This window comes from Rhinichthys klamathensis, unplaced genomic scaffold (assembly GCF_029890125.1).
Source record: "Rhinichthys klamathensis goyatoka isolate OS25496 unplaced genomic scaffold, OSU_Roscu_1.1 h1tg000094l_1, whole genome shotgun sequence".
Taxonomy (NCBI): domain Eukaryota; kingdom Metazoa; phylum Chordata; class Actinopteri; order Cypriniformes; family Leuciscidae; genus Rhinichthys; species Rhinichthys klamathensis.
This window is the reverse complement of record NW_026606633.1, coordinates 730226-744319: the sequence shown is the minus strand read 5'-3', so window position 1 is coordinate 744319 and position 14094 is coordinate 730226. Positions and strand designations below refer to the sequence as shown.

At 36.6% G+C, this 14094-nt stretch overlaps 1 protein-coding gene across 1 annotated transcript in view; it reads left to right on the top strand.

Annotated features, from left to right (window-relative positions):
* Window positions 1-14094, top strand: part of rgl1 (ral guanine nucleotide dissociation stimulator-like 1) — a 222516-nt gene that overhangs the window by 68317 nt on the left and 140105 nt on the right. The gene's annotated exons all lie outside the window — the stretch shown is intronic.

The window sequence follows — 14094 nt, the reverse complement described above, 5'->3', positions numbered from 1 at the left end:
TTCTCATCAGGCAACTTAAAATAGCTCAATCTCAGCGCTTGGCAAACTTCCTAGCCTTCCTGACCCTGCAGGATGGAATGAACCGGTTGTTTGGTAGAGGATTTCAGGATTGAGTTTTGAAGCATCCTACACAGGTGCAATGATGCCCACCTCTGCATCTTCATTCTTTCATCTAATCATTTGGCCTTTCCTGGATGGCTCTTGTGGCCAGGTGTGTGGGTCCATTCTCTCTCATATACCCTGCGGGATGCTCACCTCTATGCACTGATGTTCCCTTTTATTGAGTTTTTGCCTTGATGTAAAAGATGAGCTTGGGATAAGATGACACCTGATGATGTAAACCGCTCCAGGCAGGGAAAGATCGAATCCTGGTATGTTGGCTTTTGTTCCCAGCATTATCAATCTATTTTATTTCTCTTTGGTGTCTCTGTCCTTTCTTCTCAGCATGTGAGGGTGTCCATAGCACCCTGAGGTGAAAGAAACTGGGAGGGCTGCTCGGTGATCATCATATTTCAATGAAACCACCACAGTTGGAATGACATGATACGGAGCATATTCACGTCCAGATCCATACATCATGCATCGGAACTGTTGGCCAGTAGAAAGATCAAGGTTTTATTCTCTCGTCGGGACTTTCCTAAAGCCAGATCTTCGGCATATCACTTCCACATTCATTCTCAACTAGTTTAACTTTTAAAATAGATTTTTGGGCCATTAAATGGTCTAATTGTGTAGGGACAAATAATGCACACAACAGTCCCAAATAAAAACAGAAATCACTTCTGAACCCTGTGGCAATGACACACAACTCGCAACCAGTTTTTCCCGTTTTTAGCCTGACGTCAAGAATGTTCCTTTCATGGAAATGTTATTCCTCTCCCTCATTCAAGTCTGATGTGAAGCTATAATCATGCATGTTTACTCTGTCTCTTGATTTATCATTTTGTTTTTTAAGCAAATCATTTCAAAGCATAACACATAATTTAAACACTCCTCTTTGTGAATATAAAGGATTTTCCTTTTTCTTCCCACTTCAAATTGCTAGTTAGTGGCACATGGTTTAATCTAAGTAATGTTCTGACAGCTGGGGGCAGGTTTAAAGATTATAACGAGCAATAAAGGCACAACAATGAGGTCATCTACAAACTATTTTTGTGATGTCATCTCTAGTCAAGCTGCTTCTCTTCAAAGGGAGTTTGTCTGATATGATGTGGACGCAACTATCAGGTTATCTGATGCTTAGAAAGATTGCAAAAGCTCTGTTAAACAACTGTGAATTATCAAGGGAACTTAATGCTACAGATCTTGGCTGAATGGTCTCAATGAAATTAAAGGGCCGAACCCTTCAACCTTTTGTTGTTTTCTGATGCAGCAAAGACTACCAAACCTTTTCAGTGAGAGAAGACATCGCTTCCCCATGCTGGTGGGATTCATTCTTGCCCTTTTTAAGGGATAATTCACCCAAAAAGGAAAATTCTGTCATTACTTACTCACCCTCATGTTGTGGTGAGTAATTGATTTTCTTTCAACCAGACAGTTGACAACACCCATTGACTTCCATAGTATTTTTTTTTTTGCCTACTATGAAAGTCAATGGGTGTCGCCAACTGTCAGGTTAATGACAAAATGTTCATTTTTGGGTGAACTATCCCTTTAACATTGGGGGCTGCACAGTCATTCTGAATTTCGCACAATAATTTGTTTAATTAACTTCAGTATCTTTTTGGGGTATGTTTTTGCAAGATGAATATTCTGATTTTATGGTGCCAGAAAATGTCATCTCTAGATATCCTTTTTTTTTTTTTTTTTGGAAACCTTTATCCATTCACTCCCCTTGGTCTGTTCCTATGTGTGGTTAAACTCATTCCCATTACTGCAAAACACAAAGTGATTATGTATTCGGAAAACAAAACACTGGTTTGTACATAATTTCAAAAGCCTAATTCCAGCAAATCTGATTCCATGTTGAATCATGTACTAAAGTATGTAATCTGGGGTTGGACACAAGGGGGCTTGTTCGTTCTCCATTCTAACCAAAGATGACAGGTGTTGGATTTGCATTGGCCGCCCACTGCCATTTGTCAGCGCTCAGATGTGGATTAGAGCAGGCGGTGGACTTGGGCTGTTCAGACAGAGCCAGTTCTCACACAATACAGGCTGCTGTTGATGCCGCCGAGGGGAAGTTTTTGACTGGACTGTTGGTGTGTGTTTACCTCCTGCAAGACACAAGTGTTTGCAGGGCTGAAGCAATACCAACTTGGAGCCAGCAGACTGGATGTGTGTGTTCTAACAAGAAGGGAGGACGTTGGCTTGAGCAAGTGTTGGAGTTAGCCAGAGACTCCATCCCAACACATTCAGATTCAGCTCTTTTTATTAAGATTTTTTTTTTCTTGTTTAAAGAAAGTAAGTTATAGAAATATCAGATGTATGTACTGTATAACATTGTTTGAGAAGCTTAATCTTGAGGTTTGAGAATCTGTTTTTGTATCTTAATGGATCGGGAGTAAGAGTTATTGGGGTGTTACTGTTCTATCCTTTTATGCATTATTCTAATGTTGTTGTTTTTAGTTTTAAATATGTCTTTTTCCTTTTCCAGAATTAATAAATAAGAGATCTTAGAAAATAAAATTATGAATTGATAATTGTTGTAATTCTCTTTTCTTGTAACTGCACACAGAATTATCACATTTATATAGCAATTATATGGTTTTAATACATTTATTTATTAGAACGGGAAATTATTGTAACCATCACATTTATACAGCAATATATTATATTTATAATATGTATGTCTGTATGAGTTTACTGTATATACACGCACTTATATATTTATAAGTGTGTGTGTATACAAAGACACGCACGTGCACACACATATTTAAATATAATATACACATTATTTAAACAAAAACCTTTGTAAGATGCATTTAATCACGATTAATCAATTTGACAGCACTACTTTTAATACATTTATTTTTAGATTTTAATATTTGATATATTTAGTCTTGAACTTGACATGATAATTATTGTGAATCAAATTTCTTGTAAAATGAAATGGGAAGATTACATTTACATGCTATACATTTATTTTTTATTAAGATTTATTTTAAAGCCTTTATTTTTAAATAAATGTAATGTTTATTCAAACTGAATATATTTATTTATATTTGATGTTTTAATGTTCAGTCTTAAAGTTGACAATATTAATTGATAATTATTGTAAATCTATTTTCATGAAACATACTGTAGTCACATTTTGCATACAATTAATATTTCCATGTATTTAATGCATCTTTCTAATATTTTATAATTTAATATATTTTTATTTTTTCTGACTTTCAAATGTTGAATTATTAGTTATTGTAAATCTCTTTTCGTGTAACTGCACTCAGGAACATCACATTTATATGGTGATATATTTTAAAGGCTGAGCTGAGCTGAACTTCCCAGAATCCTTGGGCTATAAACATCCTCAAGAATCATAAAACGATCGTAGCAGCTGACCTGCATATTAAATTGTGATCCTCAACTTCTGTGGAATAGACATTAAGTCCCAACAATCATTGATGAGGCATTTATAATTCAAGGCACAGAGAGAAACATTCTTATGTGTGAGCGTGTCGGATAACGCTGTTGCCGTTGGCCCTGTTTTGTTTATTCATCATGGAGCTGCATTTCTCTTCTCATCTATGTCGTCGTCTCCTCCAATTCATCAGTTAATGCCAAACCGGTCCCAAGACTCTTGATTTGAATCTTCCTATGCAAAACAAACCAGTACAAGAGTATATGTGTGTGGGTGTGCATAGAGAAAAGAGTCGCAGAGCAGCAACAGATGGGTTCTCTTATTATCTGTAACAAAAAATCTCCAATTATCTGTCTCATTTTAATTATTGCCCTATGAGCTTTGGCATGACCCAGCCTATCGGCAACAGCCACAGTCAAGAGGCGTTAATACAGCCAGATGGGATTTAAGACCTTCTGTTGAACACACATGCCTCTCTCTGAACATGCATGTGGATATGTACACAAAACCTTGTTTCTACAGTCTAATCACACTTGGATTAATCTCACAATGCCCATTTGCTTATATCCAAATGCATCAGTTAAGCTATTAACACATGCTGTAGATGTGATATGCCAAACACATGGAACATTAAAGGAATATTCTGGGTTTACTGGGAGTGTGGCTTAATGTTGATTAGACTACCACAAAATTTGATTTGGATTTGTATTATTTGTTTCGGTAACAGTGAGGCATTTACAATGAAGTTGCGATAGTCTTTTCTTCCCTTGTGACATATATCTTCTTATTCTAAGAAGAGTGAACGGCTTCTCGAACAAGAAAAAGTGTAGAACGTGATTTTGTGCTACTCATTTGTTTTGGATTGTTGGACTGTTGTGGTTAGCTATTGCATAAATGATAGGTTGTCCCGCCCTTGTGCCAGTGAACGCGTCGTCAGAGAAGAGAAGTTGTTGCAAGCAAGAGGGAGGGGAAGTTATACTTTGAATAAAGATTACAAGGAGGTCATATGATTTAAAAAAAAATGATGATGTGAACAGGTAAATCATTAGAATAAATAGCAATATTACATACAAAATTTCGATTTTATGGTGACTTTAACAAATCACAAATGCTAATATGCGTTTAACAGTACAACTTTGTAGCTCAAATAATAAATAAGTTATAAGAAGAATTAGTGGAATTACAATCTAATTTATGCTTTAAATCCCCCCAAAAAGAAGTTTATTCAAAAAGTTATTTCTTTTAAACTAAAAATAAGAAAGTATACTTTGGATATAGTCTTTTTATGTATTTCTCAGATATAGCCTAGGCTACTTTATGTAGGCTATCCTTCTCAGAAATATACTTAAAATTGCACCTATTGATACTTGACTTTATACTGATAGAAAAGTCTAAGTAGGCTATGTATGGCCCATATAGGCCTACATACTCAATCTTTTGATTGAGATATAGGCCTACTTAAAAGTATAATTAAGTATTCTAAGTATAGACTACTTGGCTTGTAGTTGTAGCCTAGTTGTGTTAACTCTTTTGATTGAGTAGCCTATTCGTTTTTCCCACATACGTTTAGCTAGCCTACTATCTTATAAACATACATTGTTTAAAAATATTAATTTATAAAAATAAAACAGACATGTTCCTAATTCTTTCTGAGTATGTGAATTTCTGTGTAGTCCACACTGCTGGTATTGTACTTTACTTCAAATCTACTTTACTCTTTCCCCGCCATTCACAGAATTTCTCGGCTATAACATGTTTTCACTGTTATACCGTAGGGGGCGCTTACGCATCTTCTAGTACAGAATCTCCGAGTCCGGACACACTGGTGAAGAAGAAGCAGAAACAAGTGATAGAACCATTAGACAGTAAAAGAAAACATTATTAGATAGAACAAGTGATATTTGCGTACGCAATTGTAAAATAACGGGATCATCAAACATCAAATATCATGTAAGTTCAAAACTGCCTAACTTACTGAATGAAATGTTGAACCCAGAATTAACGTCTGTGTCTGGGTGTTGGTGGACTCGATCATCGTTCTGAATCCCATTCGGAAATAGTCTTCGAAAAAAATGCGATTTTCTCAAGTTTTTGTTAAAAATGTTGCTTTTATTTGTGAAACTTATCCAAATTCAAGTGTTTATTAAAAAGAATGCATGAATTTAGAATAAAATGTCTTTAAAATGGAAGAGTTAAAGTACAGTTAAAGGTAGGCCTATGTTTCAAGAATAAAACAATACCTAAATGGGAACATTAAAGTGCAACAAATTATAAATAGTAAACTATAAGTATGATGTTATGTTCACTTAAAGAACACTTACTTGTAATATAAAACTACTAAACTAGTACTAGTAATAAACTAAAAAATGTGCTACAAATATTTGATTTGTAAACTATCAGTATACCCACTATACGTTCTCTCATGGGCGTAGATTACGCGGGGGACGGTTGGGACGTGTCCCCCCCACTCTTTATAAAATGTAAATTCGTCCCCCGCACTTTTTCATAGGGCAAATGTGTCTATGACAAGGTGAGGTTTTCGCGGGTGTGTATAGCCTGCCTATACATCGAGATTTAAAATCCAAAGAAAGGATAGTCTATCTACATACGTGACTTTCAGGCTTCCATGGTAATCAGTCACTCGTGCGACACGCCCCCCAGATAGCACAAGTCTATTTGATGTTATATTTACATCTGGAAGACGTATTTTTAAGAGTGTTTGCTCCTCTGCAAGACGTCTATAGGACGTTTCCTGTCAGATGTCAAATAGACGTTTAGAAGATGTCAGTTTAACATGCATTCTAAATCATTACATCTTAAAGACATCTTCTAAACATCTATTTGACATCTGACAGGAAACGTCCTATAGACGTCTTGCAGATGAGCAAACACTCTTAAAAATACGTCTTCTAGATGTAAATATAACATCAAATAGACTTGTGCTATCTGGGCCATGCTCGCACCCGCGCCGAATCCATCAGTTTCATAGAGTTCAAAACGGCAAAAAAACTCTTCACTCCTTTTTCACGAAAAAGTCAAGCACTGTAAGTTGTCATGTGGTATCGGAATTGTGTTGCACAATGATTAATAACTCTGTCTATTTCTCTTGTTGAATAATTAACAAGTTTTGTTGTAAATTGAACATATTCACTATACCCGGATTACCCGCACAAACGTGCACTATTTTCAATCTTTTTTTATTCGTAATGTCTTTTATTTTCACAGATATGTTATCAAAGCCCTTCAAATTAGAATAAACATGGTGATTGTTAATGCTGAATTTGTATTTTCATGCAATAACAGCCACGATCTGCTTGAATCAGGCAGTATGTGTAGACTATGATGTTTACCATAATTCGGTAACACTTTACAATTAGATAAAAAAGTTTGTAGACAAACTTGAAGTTCTCTTGAAAAAGCTAACTAGAAAGTTTGAAGTTTTTTTAAAAGCTTGACGTTTGAAGGTTTTCAATTGGAAAGTTTTAGTTTAGTAAGACAGACTTTAGGCTATTAAGGAAATGTTATTTTGCCAAAAGAAGAACTTTTATTTTAAGTAAATGTTATTTTTAAATCAGCCTACTTCAGTGTGATATTTAACCATATTATCATGCTTAACAGTAACACTGACAATTTGAATAATTGGAATGCGATGATCACTCAGATAACTAAATCAGAGCATGTCATATGTTTGGGGGGTTGACGGGTGGATTATTTATTTTTAACAGTGGATTCGGGGGACTCAAAGTGCACCAGATTAATGAATTTATTTTTAAAATGTAAAAAATTTTGTTACGTGGGGGGGGGGGGGGGGGTCGGCATGCCCCCGGACCCCCCTACAAGTAGGCTACCGAGATTCACCTGCAAAAATACTGTGGGAAACACAGTAGGCTATATGATGGTCTACGAATAATAAAAATGTTATTATCTAATTAAAATACATGATCAAGATTTTACCACCTCCGCCTCGTTTTAAGCCAGGAAAAACCCTGCAATATAAAGTACTGAACATCTACATTTATTTCTTTCTGTTTTATTGCTTTAAAAATAAATAGCATATTAAGCCACTTAACCTGTCAACAAAAGTCTGAAAAAAATGGTATTACACTTGACATTCTGTCCCCCTCACTTTTGAAATGATGGCTACGCCCCTGCGTTCTCTTCTAATATAGTTGAAACTTAGTTGTAAACAGTTCTGTACTCAAAAAGTTTACCGTTGTAAGCTATATTTAAAAGTATAATTTTATAGGCCTACACTATAAAGTGGGCCAATTAAGCCCTATTGAAACCGTACACTTACAAGTATACTTCTAGTACATTTATATTAGCATACTTACTACATAAAGTATACTTAAAAATATTCTTGAACTTTACTTAAAGCTGCAGTCCGTAACTTTTTTTGGGTTAAAAATTATCCAAAATACATATTTGAGAAAATACATAACCAGCCAGTGTTCAATGCTATCTGCTTGCCTTATCTCGATTCAAAGCGGTAAGCTTGTAATAATGTTTTTAATTCCAGTGGTACTGGTGGATTTCTGCGGGAGATTCGAGCATGTCTTTGCGTCATTATGTCACATCTGTACACATAAAGGAGGAGTCTCGGCTAGTAGGCTATATTGCGTGTGAGGATGTTGGAGGTGGATATTTATAGCCTTTTCTCACAGCACTTGATATAATTAAACTTATCAATTTGATGGCGGATCCAGAAAGGGTCAAACGACAATCACCAGTGACAACTGGAGACTCACCCGTTGTAAAATGCAATAGACTTCGTTCGGAGTGGCTAACTTACAGAAAAAAAGAGACTGCACACCGGCGGCGACTGACAGCTGCACACTCTCCTCAAACATTGTGTTCATCCGCGTTGTACTTGAGTTGTCGAAGTACAACTCACGTAAAGTTGGTAATTCCGCGAATAACTGCAATTTCGAACAGAGACATGTTCTACATCTTTGTAGAACATTCAGAATTCCTGTTTTATTTGTAAATGCACAAAGTTAGCTCTTTGTTTTTGCCAGTGCACGTTTTGTTATTTTATGTCTTTATTTCAGCTCACTCAAAACCTAGATGACTGGAAGAAAATAAGACATGTATCATTGTTTGCCTCAGGAGACGTTATTTTTTTTTTTTTTACCATAGCTATGTCATCTGCTGTCTCTTGAGTTTGAATCACAGTTTGCCTAAGGCTTGCTAGGGGGAGATGCAGTGCAGTGTTCAGATCAGACCACTAGGGGGCACAAACTACATTCTCAATGGACTTTGTCGGACAAACAGGCACATAAGGGCATTTCCATTATCGGTCTCTGTCAGTGACATAAACAAAGATATCAGATCTGACAAATCCATCATAAAAAAGCCTTGATTGCAAAAATAATGCTGGAAGCAGCTTTTTGAGTAGCTTTCATCAGTTAAAAACATGTTATATTTTTAGCATATCATCCAAATGCAACACTCAGCACTCTAACAAGGCAGCACGTTTGATATTTGATTAATGCGATGTGATGTGTGCATTTACTGTTTGTTTTTTAACTACATGCTGTAATTAGCATCACTTATAAAATATCTTCCTTCCTCACCACATCCTCAAAATATGTGTTTGCACTTGATTACAGAGTGTTTCATATCCTCACTGTCATCTGAGGTCTACATCTCTCTGCCATTAAAGAAATCTGTGCTGCAGTCTCACTGTGAAGGGGGAAAACATCAGAAATATGTGTTTAGTCCTCACTAAAGTCTGTGTTTGTGCCTGCGTCTACCACACTGCTGAACAAACAAACATAACCCAGTGCGCTCATGAACAGAGATAGATCTGTTCATGGAAAACCAACCGAGCTGGAATATTACACGTTGCATTTGTCACGGTTATTGTTTTGTGTATTTTTCTTGAGTGGCCTTAAGCATTTTTTCCCAAGACCAGCTATTACGGCCCTGAGGCCAGCGGTGTCATCTGGTTCTGCTTTGCTCGCATTTAGCTTTGCAGGGTCGATTTATTGTGGTCCAAATTGACCTGGATATTGGGTAATTGAAGATTCGGGGACAGCAGGCGAAATGGTTGCTCTGCCTGAGGATATGAGGTTATTCTTGCCCTGTTGCCAATATCGGCAGCCTCTTATGCTGTATGATCGCACATGATCAATGGTGTGCTTTGGTGCATGTTTGCATACTGTACATCAAACCACAACCTATTAAAAAGATCTTTTCTGTTTAGAATAGTAACATTAATGCATTGTCGTTCGTTGCTGAAACTACACGTTGAGAGAACATTCAAAAATAAAAATGTTATAACTTAATAGGAATGTTAGCAAAACATTTTTAGAAACATATTTTTGTTACTTGGGTACTTACAGTATTTTCGACTCGAGTCGAATCCAGGTGTTGGCTATGATTATTTTCACCTTTAATCAACATTATCTTTGACATCATTAACATTCAGTTTAGTTGCGAATGAAGTGCGTAGAATGCTAAAAGGGATTCTGGTTTGACTCTTTATATGGATGAACAGATCATATTCTTTCCAGATATCAACGTTAAGGTCATGAGAGCTGTATTGTAGGCTACAACCCTCGAACTCTCCGCCATCTGGTTCTGGCGTGAGATGTCGTCGCTCTATCTTTTTTTCTCATATCTCGTGTCTGGAATCATGTATGTGCCGGCTACATTCGGTATCAGTAACATAGAGGTTAGAGAAACAAATCATGACAAAGATGAAAAATTATACATAAACTTCTGCCCTGAGACCATTTATCATTTAACAACATATTAGTGTGTGACCTTGGCCAGGCAGATACAGCAATTGGACCGAAACATATTTCACATGGATTTAATATAGCTTCGAAGACTTAGCCTTGCATCAGCAGTAAACAATAATTCACCTGCCACATCTGGCCTGTTCAGTGATTTTCTGTGTGTGATATGATTTTTGAGGGTTTGTCCTTTTTTAATCATTCTGTCTCCTTACACTCTCACACATCTGCATAAATAATTTAGCTTTTTAAACAGCCAAATTCAGATTCACAGTAAGATAAGGCAAAACACTTGAGATTTGGCACAAGATTGCACCAGATTGCAAACATGAGTTGAACACAAGTAACATTAGTCATGTAACTTAAGAATGTTTATTATAGGCAAGATAAAAAATAATAAGAGGAAATAATTACAAACAGTCTTGTGTCAAGCACGCAAAAGCGTATATCTTCTGAACTAAAGTTAAGATTTAGAAATATTCATTATAATAATTATAATATTTTCATATATAAATTCACATTTTTTGTATATAATTGTATTATGTATTGTATAATTGTATAATTTTAATTTAATAAATATATTATAATTTTTAAATATCCTTCCAGTAGTGGCCAATAGCTTCCTAGATAGACTGCTGATATATGATCAGTTTATTAATTGAATCGCTTTACGCAGACTGACATCCCTAATCTAAAACATTCACAGATTTAAGATATACAAACGTTAACTAAACATCAGATAACTTCACACAAACACTGTGAATCTATCACTCTGACAAAGCCTTGTAATTCATCATCACAGAAAATCTGTCATGATTTTGCTGTTTACATTTCATCGTCGTTCCATGAATTTTTTTGGAATGCTTTCGCTGTGTTTTTTGGAACGAGTCCAGTGTTGCACAAAGCTCTGGAATCTCTAAAACGTCCTGTGCAGTTAACAGTCGGGTTCCATTACACAATCACGGGAACTCATCAACCCGTCCCTGAGTGGGCAGCAAGCATGCGAGATGGTTAGAAATACACCCCTCTGCTCCCGGGCTGACATTTTTAGAAGCGTTTTTACCAAACTCATCTGAACATTTATAGAGAGGTGAAACGAAAACCGATGTCTCCAGGGCAACACAACGAAAGCTAAACGTTTACAGGAACCCATTGTGTATTTTCAGACATAGTAGGTTACGGCAGGAAAACAATTTGGCCTATCATTCAGCAGGCTGTTAAAGATAAATAAATGACTCCAGCTTTTGGTATGCTTTTTTTCCTAGAGGTTTTTAATGTCCCTGACACTCACGCAGGCCCTGTTTGTTGCTCTGAGATCATGTCAGGTGTGGGTTGCTGGCGGGTCAGTGGCCGCGGTGTGTTCAGCACTCAGGGTGAGGTGAGATCTCTAATCTTCTCGCAGTTAGACCACCGTAACCACCCCATCACAGCATGCCTTACCAAACAAGGCCTTCAACTGTGGCACACCGACCACTGAGAAACGAGAGATGAGGCGCTTTTGTACTGCTCTCCTTCAACAATTTACACAGACAGCCTGATTGTAGCGTCATGGACGTAAAAGAGTGTTGACGATAATAAAAAATAATGAATCTTTTAAAAACCTAGTTTAAAACACGGGGGCAAGTTCCTAAAAATGAACTTTTTGTGGTGTCATGCAGTTTTAGCTGTGCTAACATATTCCTTGTAGGGTGTTATCACTACTTTCAAAAAGTTTTAATGAGCTATATCAATATCACACGAGTAGGAGTGTGATATGGCTCTATATCAGCACGGCTGTGATTAGGCCATAGGCAAATTCATGAAGGACTGGCCGAGATAAAGCTGTTCTCGATGAGCACTGAACGGCCGCTGACGACCTGGAGCTCACATCTCCGAAAACGTCAAAACAAATGTTCTAATAGGAGCTATGTTTATATATAAATTGCATTTGAGGTTTAAACAACTATTCTCGCATAAAAAACTCTTAAAATTCTGGGACACAATAACTGTAGTACTGTATTTGTAAAGTACTACTAGTAGGTTTGCTCCATCCACCATTGATGCTTAAAGGGATAGTTCACTTTGAAATAAATTTTTGGTATGTTTTAGCTTACCTCAAGGGCATCCAAGATGTAGGTGTCTTTGTTTCCGCAGTAGTTTCAATTTTGATATTTTTAGATCAAACCGTTCTTGTCTGTCAGTCATATAATGCACGTCTATGGTCACTTCCTCAAAGAGTATGCACAGAGAAGTCCAAATTAAACATGATTTAATGACTCGTAAATGTAAGTACACATTGATGGCCTAAGACACGAAACGAGCAGTTTGTGTGAGAAAACGAACAGTATTTATATCGTTTTTACCTCTTGTGAACACAGACACGTCCAAGTGATCTGAGGGCGCGGGCGCTTCGGTCTTTTCCGGCAAGCGCCGGAAAGCGCCGGAAGCGATCTCTCGCTCGTGTACGTCACTCATACAATTGTTTTATTTTGAATTTTTTTTAATTGTTTTCTTTTACGACGGTTTAAACATCCCGGATAAGCGCAAATCAGTACCATTTTAATTAGCCGTCTTACCTACAATCTCTGTTCTGTGTAAACAATGAGTGACGTACATGCGCGAGAGATCACGTCCGGCGCTTTCAGGCGCTTGCCGGAAAAGACCGAAGCGCCCGCGCCCTCAGATCACTTGGACGTGGCTGTGTTTACAAGAGGTAAAAACGATATAAATACTGTTCGTTTTCTCACACAAACCGCTCGTTTCGTGTCTTAGGCCATCAATGTGTACTTACATTTACGAGTCATTAAATCATGTTTAATTTGGACTTCTCTGTGCATGCTCTTTGAGGAAGTGACCATAGACCTGCATTATATGACTGACGGACAAGAACGGTTTGACCTAAAAATATAAAAATTGAAACTACTGCGGAAACAAAGACACCTACATCTTGGATGCCCTTGAGGTAAGCTAAAACATACCAAAAATTTATTTCAAAGTGAACTATCCCTTTAATGTGAGAAATGCTGCCAGTATAGATCTGGCAGAAAGAAGCGGAGTGATACAAATTGTGAAATGGATACCGTGTGATAGTAGAATATCGCATGGCTGGAAATATATATATATATATAAAAATGAATAAATATGAAGCTTATTGGGGAGTCACTCCACATGCAATTTCTTTTACAACCTGAATTAATCCTGCTTTGTCATAATAAGGTAAAATGATCTGATATTTTAAGAGACTTATTGACCTTGACGCATAGTCATGATGGTCTGCAGGAGTCCTCTCTATGATATCATTTACTGTTTTATGTTTCCCCCCTGCATGTTTATGCACGTTCATTGGACCACATGACTTTAATTTGTGGCAAACAAAAGTTTTTTTCAGATTTTATTAAGCAGTGAAGCAGTTCTGTTATGCCAAACTTCTTTATAAGGTTTTCTTTCAAGAATTTAATTCTTATAATAATCGGTTTAATGCCTTTTTCTTTCCTATTTCTTCTTTTTCTTCATTATGATATCACTATAACCCTGACATTTTCAACTTTATGCCCCCCCCCCCAATTGATTACAGTATTACATTACTTATCATAGAAGAGCTGTATTCAAGTTGTTGTATTTATGAATTGTATTTTTTAATAAATTAATAAATAAGACTAAATTAATAATAAAAAATTTGCACAATGTCATTAACCAAGCTACCACCAACCTCTAGTAGCACAATAGATTGTCAGACTAGTCCAAACCAGCTCTGTTTTTTATCAGCACTGGACATCTACCAAGTTCAAATGACCTGTAATTGCATTTGCATTCACAAACGTTGAGTCAAGACTCCATGGAGAGTATGTTTAT